We start from the raw sequence: 12652 nt of genomic DNA, 5'->3' as shown, positions 1-12652 counted from the left end.
AGAGAGAGAGAGAGAGAGAGAGAGAGAGAGAGAGAGAGAGAGAGAAGTGCCAGCTGAAGCCTCCTGGACTGCTGAGGGCCAGTTGGAGCTGCCCAGGACTGTTGAGAGTTGCCACCCAGAGCTGCCGAGAATTGAGGAGGCATAACTGTGATGCCGGTTCTTTGTCTGTCTGTTTTGATGTTGTTTTGCCAGATTGTCTGGTGGTAAAGGACAGTGTTCTTGTTGCAGAGTTCCTGGAACCTTGCTGTTGGTTCATGGGTCCTGAGACTGTTCTGCAGGCAGAGAGTGAATTGATGAGGACACTGGCAATGTATATTGTGCCTTTGTTAAGCTTGTATCAGCAAGCACCCCAGCGTCCCCAGGGTGGCTGCCAACACAGGTTCTTAGATCTCCTTTGTTAAAGGAAAGCAACTCAAAATGGGTTAACAAGCTTACTTTAATCAGTCAAATATGTATCATTTACCTAGTTCAGGGGAAAAAGGTCAGCACCCCGAACTTCAGAGTATACAGACAGAATTATCAAGACAGAGAAACAGATCAAATAGACAGGTTTCCAAACTGTCTAACCATTACATCCATACCAAATCAACATCTGGGTTTTTTAAAGCCAGAGGGCTCTCAACAATGGCTTCCCAGAGTCTCATCTGATCAAATCACAGAACACTTCTCAAAGTGAGCCCCAAAGCAAAGCCTCACATCAGGGATTATATAGCCTTCACCTGGGTAAGAGAATGGAACCACCCTCTTTACCCACTGCCCAATCACACAGCATCAAGGTGTGGCCATTTCTGAATAACAAGCCTCCTGCCACAGGCTCCACATGACCACATTCACCTTATTAGGAGGCAGAATATATTTTCAAATCAAGGAAGGTTCTCAGAGTCTCTTAAGCCTATCAAAGGGCCTAGTGGCAGGGAAGATCTTTAAATTTGCATTTCCATTACAAAGCTTTGTCTCTCTAGAAACAGAGATTGCTGAGAACTTGCTTAGTGTCAAGATGAAGAAAAGACTTCTCTTTAAGTATTAAATAGTGTGATGATATCTTAACCTTGTTGAAGCTGAGGGGTAGATGGCCTTTGTGCTCTCCACTGCCCCTTTTGAGAAGGTGTTTGGCATTAACTCATGATAATTGTAATTCAGTTGTGATCCAGGGGTGGGAAACATTTGACTTTTTGTGTGGACCAAATGAATGTATTTGTTTATGGTAGGAAACTAATCTCCATTTGAGAAGAGATACTTTATGACTGAATGAATGAATGTACTAGCCAAGGGTGGGATACTTTGACTATACTTTTTTAATTGAATTGAAATATCTTGTGATGAATTGAGAACTTTCTAAAAGACTTAACTTACACTGTATTTTGATTTTCTCTGTCCTATGAATGTTTTGCCTTAATGTAAATGGAGAGTTACTATGCTGGTATTCTGAAGCTTGGAAGTTGCCTTTGCTTGGCGTTACACAAGGTAATTGAAATTACCCAAAGCATTCAAAATATTTCCATTTTCTGGGACCAGTGGTTCCACATATAGGAGGGGCAGTTCTGTCTAATGCAGAAACAGTGTTTTCTTTTCTTTTTGTTTTTGCCTTTTTGGAGGGAAGTTGGGGTCAAGTAACTTGCCCAAGGTTACACGGCCAGTTTCTGTGTGTGTGTGTATGTTAAGTGTTTGAGGCCAGAACCAAACTCAGGTCCTCCCAACTCTGGGGACAGTGCTCTACTCACTGCACCACCTAGCTGCCCCCTAGAAACAGTGTTTTCTTGATGTTAATTGTTAGGCCATAATTAGAAGAAACAGCAAAAAATCAATACATACTTCACTGCATCTCTGCCTCAGAGACTGCATTGAGTGCACAATCATATGCAAAGAAAAAGCCATGTGCTAACTCCACTTTACTCTTTTGGCTTTTGGCCTTTTTTATTAGAGGGATATATTATTTTATTTTTAATTAATTTAATTTTTAGTTTTCAACATTCATTTCTATGAGTTTTTCCTTTCCAAAGTTTCTCCCCATCTCTCCCCTCATCCCTACCCCAAAATGGCATGCATTCTGATTATCACTTCCATCATTCTGCCCTCCCTTTTATAATTCCCCCCCTTATTCCCTTCCCCCTTACTTTCTTGTAGTACAAGATTTCTGTACCCCATTGCCTGTACATCTTATTTCACAGTTACCTTTAAAGACAACTTTTAACATTTGTTTTTAAAACCCTGAGTTCCAAATTCTTTCCCTTCTTCTCTCCCCACCCACCCTCATTGAGAAAGCAAGCAATTCAAATTAGGTTATATATGTCCTTATGCAAAGCACTTTGCTTCTAACTAAGCCCTGCCCCAATCCACTCTGCCTTCTAGCATCCCTCCTTCTTTTATCTCCTTTCTATTTACTCTACTGTGGGGTAAGATTACCAATTGAGTATGTATGTTATTCCCTCCTTAAGCCAAATTCAATGAGAGTAAGGTTAACTCATTCCCTCTGACCTCCCCCCTCTTTCCTTCCATTGTGAAACTTTTTTTTCTGATTTCTTTTATGTGAGACAATTTTCCCCATTCTATCTCTCCCTTTCTCCTCACAATATATTCCTCCCTAACCTCTTAATTTTTAGATATCATCCCTTCATATTCCACTCACCCTGTGTTATGTATGTATGTATGTATGTATGTATCTATCTATCTATCTATCTATCTATCTGTCTGTCTGTCTGTCTGTCTATCTTCTGTATGTGTGAGTGTGTGTCTATTTTCTCCACAACTCTAATACTGAGAAAGGTCCCATGAGTTACAAATATCACCTTTCCATGTAGGAATGTAAACAGTTAACCTTTAATAAGTCCCTTATGATTTATTTTTCCTGTTTACCTTTTCATGGTTCTCTTGAGTCTTGTATTTAAAAGTCACATTTTATGTTCATCTGTGGTCTTTTCATCAAGTATGCTTGGAAGTCCTCTATGTCATTCAACATCCATATTTTTCCACTGAAGTATTATAATCAGTTTTGCTGGGTAGGTGATTCTTGGTTTTAATTCTAGCTCCTCTGACTTCCAGAATATTGTATGCAAAGTACTTTGATCCCTTCTTTTTTTCCTGATGGATTTCCACCATACTTGAATGGTTTCTTTCTCACTACTTGCAATATTTTCTCCTTGAATTGTAAACTCTGGAATCTTACTACAATATTCCTAGGAATTTTCCTTTTGGGATCTCTTTCAAGAGGCAACTGGTGAATTCTTACAATTTTTTTTCTGTCTGATTCTAGAATATCAGGAGAGTTATCCTTGATAATTTCTTGAAATATGATGTCTAGGTTTTTTCTTTTATCATGACTTTCAGGTAGTCCAATAATTTTAAAATTATCTCTCCTGGCTATATTTTTTAGGTAAGTGGCTTGTCCAACAAGATATTTCACATTGTCTTCTACTTTTTGACTCTTTTGGTTCTGTTTTTTAACTTCTTGGTTTCTCATAAAGTCATTAGCTTCCATTTGCTCTATTCTAAATTTTCTTCAGTGAGCATTTGTATCTTCTTTTCCTTGGATTCCTGGGAGACAACCTCCTATTCCCATATTACCTGAAATATTTGAGTCGTGTTTTTTTTTTTTTTTTAATGAACAGTGGGCTCTTTGCTTGGTAAATCTCTGTTGGAATTCAATCAGCACCAGACACTTTACCATATGAGAGGAGCCTAATCACATTAAAAATTTATTTTTGTTAGAAGTTCAACTAGAGTACAATTGACTTTAACATGAAGTATATGATCAATTACTTCAGTATTGGGTGATGACAATCTGTGGGAAAAAACAATCATGGAAATACTCAGCCCATCTCTCTAGGATCATGGGCTTATAACTGATTAGTATGACTACATAAGCTTTGAATATTTGAGTACACCAAGGGTCTTTGGCTCATAAGTAGCCTTTGGGACATCATAAAAGTAATTTGGATTTTTACTAACAGCATAAAATTGAATTTTATATGCCTTCTTACTGAGCCAAAAATATTGCATCTCTCTAAGCTTTACTTACACTTCAGTTCTGATGGAGTTAAATGATGCCTTCTTAGAGATGAACCAACTTTCCTACTAGTAAATTATAAGGAGTTCTCATTTTTTATTTAGTAACTGAGGAATTTCCTCATTTCCATCAAATCAACCCTGATGTTTGTAAGTGTTCTGGCACAGATGAATAAAGGTGGTGCTGCACACCAAATTTCTGAAAGCTGCACGCTTTTTTCCTTCTATATCATTACCAATAATGTGTTGACTCAGCATCCCCCCCCAAGTTACCTAAATAAAACAACAACAACAAAAACAAAATCCTGTTCATTCACAGAGAAACAAACACTCTAATTTGTTTACATTAAGTGTGCTAGTAGTTGCTTTACCTTGGAGCCACCACTTTTGTTGAATATGAATGGTTAACAGTAATGGAAATGCAAATTTAAAGCTCTTCCCTGCCCCTAGGCCCTTTGATAGGCTTTAGAGACTCTGAGAACCTTCCTTGATTTGAAAATGTACTCTGCCTCCTAATAGGCTGAATGTGGTCACATGGAGCCTATGGCAGGAGGCTTGGTTTTCAGGAATGCCCACACCTTAATGCTGTGTGATTGGGCAGTGGGTCAAGAGGGTGGTTACATTCTCTGACCCAGGAGAATGCTATATAATCCCTGATTTGAAGCTTTGCTTTGGGGCTCACTTTGAGAAGTGTTCTGTGATTTGATCAGATGAAACTATGGGAAGCCGTTGTTGAGAGTCTCTCAGCTTTGAAAAACCCAGATGTTGATTTGGTATGGATGTAATGGTTTCTACTTGATCTGTTTCTCTGTCTTGATAATTCTGTCTATATACTCTGAAGTTCGGGGTGCTGACCTTTTTCCCCTGAACTAGGTAAATGATACATATTTGACTGATTAAAGTAAGCTTGTTAACCCATTTTGAGTTGCTTTCCTTTTTTTTTTTTTTCAGAGTACACCTTCGCTTTATTGTTACAAGCAGAGACATCCCAGGGGCTAGGAAGGGGAAGGTCGAGCCACCCCCACACAACAGGGGTAAAACAACCGAGCAAAATGGATAACTGAAGCCCTTCTCTTCCCCACCCACTCCCCAGGGGGCATCCAGCAACACCCTCAGCGCCTAACGTGAAAGAAATGGAGGGACCCCAAGAAGGAAGGGGAAGTTGAGAGAAGAGAATTTAAATAAGAGACATGGGGTAATGGGTTAGGGAGATTCCCAGATCCTTGTAAGTGGAATGGAGTGTCCTAACGGACCATGTATTCTTTGAGCTTGTTGAGCCGAACTTGGCAGAACGAGAAACCTCCAAGGATGAGATAGAGGCCAGCAGCAATGAAGCAGTTGTAGCTCACTTGTTCATAAAGTTCATAGATTTTCTGAGGACCACTCTTGGTAAACACTCTCAGTAAAGGGTACATCCTCAATTAGCACAGCAGAATGGACATTGAAGAAAATTCCAAGAAGGACCAACATGATCACCCCCCAGGCGCTGAGGATGATGCCGCAGGTGGCCAGCTTGGGCCCACAACACAGGAGGGAAGCCATGGCGATACCTGGTCAGGACGGACAGTGCAGGCGATGGAGCAGAGAGCGGATCCCAGGAAACCAAATCCCTGATTGAGGTAGTTTAGCGAAGCTGCAATGGACGTGGGAGCTCCCCAGGAGCAGTTGCTTTCCTTTAACAAAACAGATCTAAGAACCTGTGTTGGCAGCCACCCTGGGGATGCTGGGGTGCTTGCTGATATATTAGCTTGCAGAGAATATGTCTAAGATCTGTCCAGCACTCTTTCCTACATATCACCTTGTCATTTTCATATCCTGTCTGTCTTTTCTCCTTACAATGACATAGTCTATTAAATGCCAATATTTGCTACAAGTTTTGTGCATGCAGTTTTATTGCATTTAGGTAAAGAAAAGACTGTTGCTGATGAGAAGGTCATGGGACACATGGGTTTTTAGTAGTATGTGACCACTTCTGTTTCTGTTCCCTTCCTTCCTCCCAAGGACTCTCTACTATGTCTTATTATCTTTGTCTATTCTGACATTGAAGTTATCCAGAATTACAAGCTTTTCATTTTTCATCATGTTGATGATGAAGGTCTCCAGATTTTCATAATTTTTTTTTCTTTGAACTCATTACCATTCATCATGATTGAAGCATTAATAACATTGGTATGGCATTTTACTACAAGTGGAAATCTCATTGTCATCAGTCTTTCATTCACTCCTTTTGGGAGAATACAAGCTTTTAATTCAATTAGATTTGATTGTGAAACCTACACCAGTTTCCTGCTGCTCCTCATTCCAGGAACCACTCCAAAAAAAAAAAAAGCTTATTTGGTGCTGACTTCTATAAGCCATTCTTCACTTGTCAGGCTTGTTTCACTCAGCGCTGCTATTTTAATATGATAACTGCTGAGTTCTCACAACAAGAGCTGTTCATCCTTCAAGTCTACCAGATTTTGTGTTGTCCATAAGAGTATGAATATTCCATGTAGTGATGGTAAGTGGAATCATTGTCATAATAAATTTGGACATGCTTATGTGTGTGTGTGTTTATGTGTGTGTGTGTGTGTGTGTGTGTGTGTGTGTGTTTATCACAGAACAGGATCCCTGTCTGCTGGAGTAAGCAGACCAGAATTAAATTGGTGAAACAGAATTTTTGAGGAAGCTTTTCTAGTTCTATCCTCATGCCAGGAGATGAGCTACATGGTCCTAGAAAAAGGCTGCTTGGACACACAGGGGGCTGCTGAGTCCCAATTTTGTTTCAGTCTTGGGGGGGGGGGAAGATGACCTTAAGCCATAGGCCACCTGTTTGCATGTTTGTGACTATACCTCCAAGTGTGTCCACAACTGATTGCTTCATTCCTCGCCCATCACCATAGGACTTGTAAAAATTGTGTGAGAGATATTTTTTGATTTATGAAAAAATTAGATTTAAATGAAGCAGAGTTGTATGAATTTGCCAGCTTCACTCTTTCTTCCAAAGTCTTCAAATTCTAGTGACAAGACACAAGTCAAGAAGATTGGAAATGGCCTGGGATGTTGTGGATGACTTTTGTCTCTTTTATGTTTATCCAAGATCCATAGTGCATGCTTCTGCCACCTGCTGGCACAATTTGTCCACATCTGCCTATTCCACCAGAGAGTCCTAACAAGCTTGTGGTAGACACCCCCCTAAATCACTAATGGGTTGAAGCCCATCAGTTACTTTTAATGTGGTTTAGCCTGTCTGCTGAGATGATTTGCTGCTGTGTGACTGTTGCACATTCTAGAGTTTCTTGGAGTCATAGGTGAGAGTGGGGTGGAAGGTGTATACCAAAGGTAGAAAGCAGAGTCCAATTTTTTTTCTTCTGTTTTGGTTTAAACTAAAACCCCAATTTTACCCAAGTTGTAAGTACAGCAGCAAATTATTTGCTCAATCCCACTACCCATCAATAAAAAAGATTTGGCTGCTCTCCAACAGCAGAATGTTTGTCCCTCCATAAGTAGGCTGATGATTCCCCAATTCCTTTGGATCTTTTATTGGTGGTGGACTTAGTATGGACACCAAAATTACTTGACCCTTCCATAGAAACATAACTTTTAAATCCTGGCCTCAAGTGATCCATCAGGCTCAAGCTTCCCATTGTCAGGCATTACTGGTATATGCTTCCCTCTCCAGGCAGAAAGTTTGATAAAGTCTGTAACTATATTCTTATTTGTATAGGTGCTAACCTGGCTTAATGTGATTTTTTGAGGTCAAGTATTCATTGATATGTTTTAATCAAATCACAAAATTAATACTTTCAAGAATAATGCATTAACAGGAGGATATTAATACTTTCTAATGTCCAATTTGCATTTAATTTTAGATATAAAAGATATGTAAATAAAAGATGAAAATGATAATTTCACTTCACTAAAAAGATAAACCCACAGACAGTTCTCTTTTTAGGAGAAATATAATTTGTGACCTGGGTTACACAGATAATTCTCTGCATTCAATGTAGTATAGTAGTCTAATTTTCTTCTCTTATGTGATTATTTTTGTGATAATGAATGCTGTTGTTTTGACATATGTTCTGCAATTATTTTGTTTTCCTTTTTGTATTGTTTAGTAAAATGCCTAAAGTGATGTTGCAGAGGTTTTATTTGGAAAATGCATATACATTCAGAGAGAGAGAGAGAGAGAGCTTTATCCCTTGATCTTATCGATGCTTATATTACTAATAATATTATGTGTTCCATCTTCTCCTTTCTCCTCTTTTCTTCCCCAAAGGAGTCTCTTGAAGTTTGAAGTATGCACTTCTTGAATGTCTCATTTTGTAACACATTGTTACATAGATGTTTCTCTTTAGAATCACTGTATCTGTCCTTTTTCAGTTTGAGTGAGCAGAATCTTTCCTTTTCTTCATATTCTAAATGTTAGAAGTAAGTTTTGACTTGTCTATGTCTTTTTTTATCTGAACCCAATGATTGTTCATTCTCTAGGTCACAAATCAATCCTCTTGTGTCTAAGTACAGTGACATGGGTACATTTTTTTTTCTGCATCAGTCATAGCTGAATGCTTTAACACAATCATATCTGTCTCCTGCTCAGAGCCATCCATTGTCTTCCCATCACCCACACTATTAAATAGAAAATCTGATGGTAAGTTGAGCAACACTTTATAAATCTACTACAGCATCCTTTGTTAGAGTCCTTTGGAAGTAATCTTATGTTTTACCTCCCTACATAAAGAAAAAGGCAAGTTAGGCTTTGACATGTGACTGATAGAAAGAATAGCCTTGGCAGAGCCAAGATAGTGAAAAGGAAGCAGGAATTTTTCTAAGCTCCTCCATGAACTCCATTGCTAAACTTGAAAAAATGAATCTGAATGGATTTTAGAGTTACAGAATGCATAGGAGACAGAGCATGGCAGATTCCCAGCATAGGGAAGTGCCCACGTTGGTCTGGGCAGGAGAGGGCAGAGCACATGGGGCTGTACCACCAAGGACCTGAGAGCCAACAAAAGGAGCTGAGAAATCAAAAGCAAGGAAAATGATCCAATCTTATTATAGTGAGCAGGCACAACCAAATACAGAGGGCAACATGGACTCTATATTCACACCTGACACCACAGAAGGAAATATGAACTTGTCTCTAGGCCAGAAAGCATTCCTGGAGGAGCTTAAGAAAGATTTTATTTTATTTTTTTCAAATGTAGCAATTTTAATAAAGCAATATATGTATATAATTTTTCAGAAAACACCAGATGTTAAATTCTACAAAAGCGCATATCTTAGATCACTTTTGCCTGATCTTCAGGATTTGTTTTGCAACATTAACTTCTCTAAAAACAACCAACAGACTGGTACAACCGCCACAACATAATAAAGTTGCTACTGGGCATTGATCTTTAGTTTACATCTCAGTTCTCCTAATGAATGAGTAAATACTGCTTGGCTAAAATGCTTCAATATCTTGATGAAAAGAAGCTTCAATGCATCAAGCAAAGCCATGAAAGGTATGAAGCAAGCTATAGCTGATTATTAGAATGGGTACAAATTATCAAGAGAAAATGTCTTGACTATATAGGATTTGCATACTCTGATCAACAATCTTGGCAGCAATTAGATCAGCACCTTGGGCAGGGAACCAAAACTGGGTGAAAGCTGCTTTTCTCTTTCTTAGGAATACTAGTTTAGGCCACCAAAGTCACAGCTGGCACAGAGAGAACAGCAGCAGCTGCTGATACTTCTATCCTTGTGGGACAGAGATTATATTGGGTAACCCTAGCAATGTTCCCATGGAAGGGCCTGGCCACAGGGGTTTCTACAGCATGCTGCTTTCACCTGGGCTTTTCTGAGTGAGACAGGTTCTCAGAAGCCTTGGTGGCCATGGGCGGCTCTTGGTTTTTGGTGATGCCCTTATTTTTTGGACAGAAGCTATTGCGCTGTTGTCTTCTATGATCATATCTCAGGTTGCCCTTTACAGGATAATCTGCTTCAATAATGTTGCCTTGTGACTTGGCAGCACCATTCAGCCTGTTGTTACGATACTGTGGATTAAATCTTCATGTCTGGCTAGAAGGGCCATTCTCTTTGGTAGCTGGTATGACTTGGGGAGAGGTTTCATTGGTTCTTGGAAGATTACTTGGCATTTTAGTGATAGCTGCTTTGTTGTCAGAGGTTTTGTGACTTGGTGGTTTTCGATTATAGATGTTCTGTTTTCCAGATGTGGTGTGGGCATTCACCACAGGCAGCAGCAAGCTACAGGGTCTTCTTGAGGAGTAATTGTTTTTTGGATGTGAAATTTCTCCACAGAGCATGATTTGGGTCTTTAGCTGCTCGATGTCACAGGAGAACCTAGCAGATATTACTAGGTCTTCATCATATTTGCATCCACTGACAAAGTGCTTAATTTCCACCCAGAGTTCAGCCAGCTGTGCCTCAGCCATTTCTTAAGAAAGATTTTAAAAGTAAAATTAGAGAGGTAGAAGATAAATTTAAATCCACAGTGACCAAATTGGAAAAAAAATCTCACTGAAGAAAACAAATCCTTAAAAAGTAAAATTGCTGACCTGGAATGGGAGTTTCAAAATCTAAGTAGAGAAAATACCTCTCTGAAAATGACACCTGAACATATGGAAAAGAAGCTTCAAAAAACTAACTTAGGAAAATAATTCACTAAAAATTAGAACAATTTAAATTGAAGCTAAGGATTCTATGATGAATCAAGAGTCAGTCAAACAAAACATAAAAATTGAAAAATTTGAAGAAAGTATAAAATATCTGACTGGAAAACCACTTACCTGGAGAACAGATCCAGGAGAGATAAACTAAGAATTACTGGTCTACTTCTACCAGAAAGCCATGATGAAAAAAGCATCCAGGACCACATCCTTCAAGATATTTTCAAAGAAAATTGTCCTGAGGTCCTAGAATCAGAGAGTAAAATAGTTATCAAAAGAATTCATCGTATTCCTCCTGAAAGAGATCTCAAAATGAAAACTCCAAGAAATATAGTATCCAAATTCCAGAAATACAAAATCAAGGAGAAAATAGTGCAAGCAGCCAAAAAGAAGCAATTCATATATTGTGGAACTAAAGTCAGGATTACACAGGACCTAGCTGCTTCTACATTAAAAGATCAGAGAGATCGGAATTTGATATGTCATAAGGCCAAAGAGCCAGGACTGCAACCAAGGGTCAACTATCTAGTAAAACTGAGCATGAACTTTCACACAAGGAGATGATCATTTAATGAAATAAGGGACTTCCAGACTTTTCTGATGAAAAATTCAGACTTCAATGGAAAATTTCACTTCCAATTACAAGACTCAGGAAGGACATAAAAAGGTAAACAAGGAAAATACTCACACACACACACACACACACACACACACATACATACAACTTGAGATTGAATAATAGCAAACTGTTTACATCCCTATATGAGTAGCTGATACCTGTCAATACTGAAATTTATATAACTATCATGACATTTAAAAGGGCTATACATAGATACAGGATGTGGGTATAAATGAACTAATCTGATGACAAAAAAAACCTTATTATGGGGTACAAAGGGATTGTAAAAGGAAAGGATGAGGCAGAAAAAGGTAAATTATGCCTAAATAAGAGGCATAAAAACACACCATAGTAGAGGGGAAGGAGGGAGGAAGATGAACATCATATGAACTTTATTCTCATTGGTTTTGGTTAAAAGAGGGATCAACAGAAACAGTTGAGTATAGGATTCTAATATAAAGAGACACAAAAACTCATTGTAATAGAAGGAAAGGAAGGAGGGAGAGGAGCACTGTATGAAATTTTCTCTAATAACTTTGGGTTCAAGGAGAGAATAACATACTCTAGTAAGAATAAAAATCCAATCCCAGGCTCAGACACTTAGCACCCACACAGAAACACCTGGCCGTGTAACCTTGAGCAAGTTACTTAACCCCAATTGCTTTAAAAAATAAAAAAAGAATAAAAATCCATTTTTCCCTAAAGGCAGTAGGAGGAGTAAAGAAAGGTAAAAAGCGGGGAGGGGTTAGAAGGGAGGGAAATAGTAAGAGGAAAGGGTAGGTAAAGAGAGGAAGCACAGGAAGGTAATACTGAGGGAGGTGGTGGTCAAAAGGAAAACTCTTAAGGACGGGAAGGAAGAAACAAAAACATAATCAGGGGAGAGAATAAGATGAAGGGAAAGACACAGATAGTAATAATAACTGTGAATGTGAATGGGATGAACTCTCCCATAAAATGGAGGCAGATAGCAGAATGGATTAAAAACCACAGTCCTACAATATGCTGTCTAAAAGAAACACATTTGAAACAAGAGGATTCACACAGGATAGAGATAAAAGGCTGGACTAGAATAAATTCTGCTTCAGCTAAAGTAAAAAAGAAAAAAGCAGGGGTAGCAATTCTTATCTTTGTTGCAACTAGTGACAGTCCTAGGGTTTCTAGCTGAGTCTTACCTCTCCCAGGTCCTTGGTGCACATCTGGTCAGGTCCCACATGTTCACATAAAGGAGAAGGTGAGCCAGTGGAAATGGAGAAAGGCACAGCTTTATTGGCAAGACAGGCATGTTGTTACATCTCTCCCTAGCCCCCTCATGCTTCAGTCCTTAAATCCCCCAAAGTGCACTTGTGGAGCTTGTGCACAGCTCTTGAGGGAAGGTAGG

The 12652-nt window shown here is 39.0% G+C and overlaps 2 pseudogenes; both read right to left on the bottom strand.

Moving 5' to 3' along the window:
* Positions 1–4931: 4931 nt before the first annotated feature.
* LOC138156025 (ribonuclease kappa pseudogene) lies at positions 4932–5659 on the bottom strand (annotated as a pseudogene).
* Positions 5660–9162: 3503 nt separating this feature from the next.
* LOC138155830 (SPATS2-like protein pseudogene) lies at positions 9163–10421 on the bottom strand (annotated as a pseudogene).
* Positions 10422–12652: the final 2231 nt, after the last annotated feature.

The sequence above is a fragment of the Petaurus breviceps genome, unplaced genomic scaffold, assembly GCF_028583685.1.
Source record: "Petaurus breviceps papuanus isolate PSGF00001 unplaced genomic scaffold, PetGlider_PUasm1.0 98, whole genome shotgun sequence".
NCBI classification, from domain to species: Eukaryota; Metazoa; Chordata; class Mammalia; order Diprotodontia; family Petauridae; genus Petaurus; species Petaurus breviceps.
Note: the sequence above shows the minus strand (reverse complement) of the source record. Positions and strands in the feature narration are given on the sequence as shown.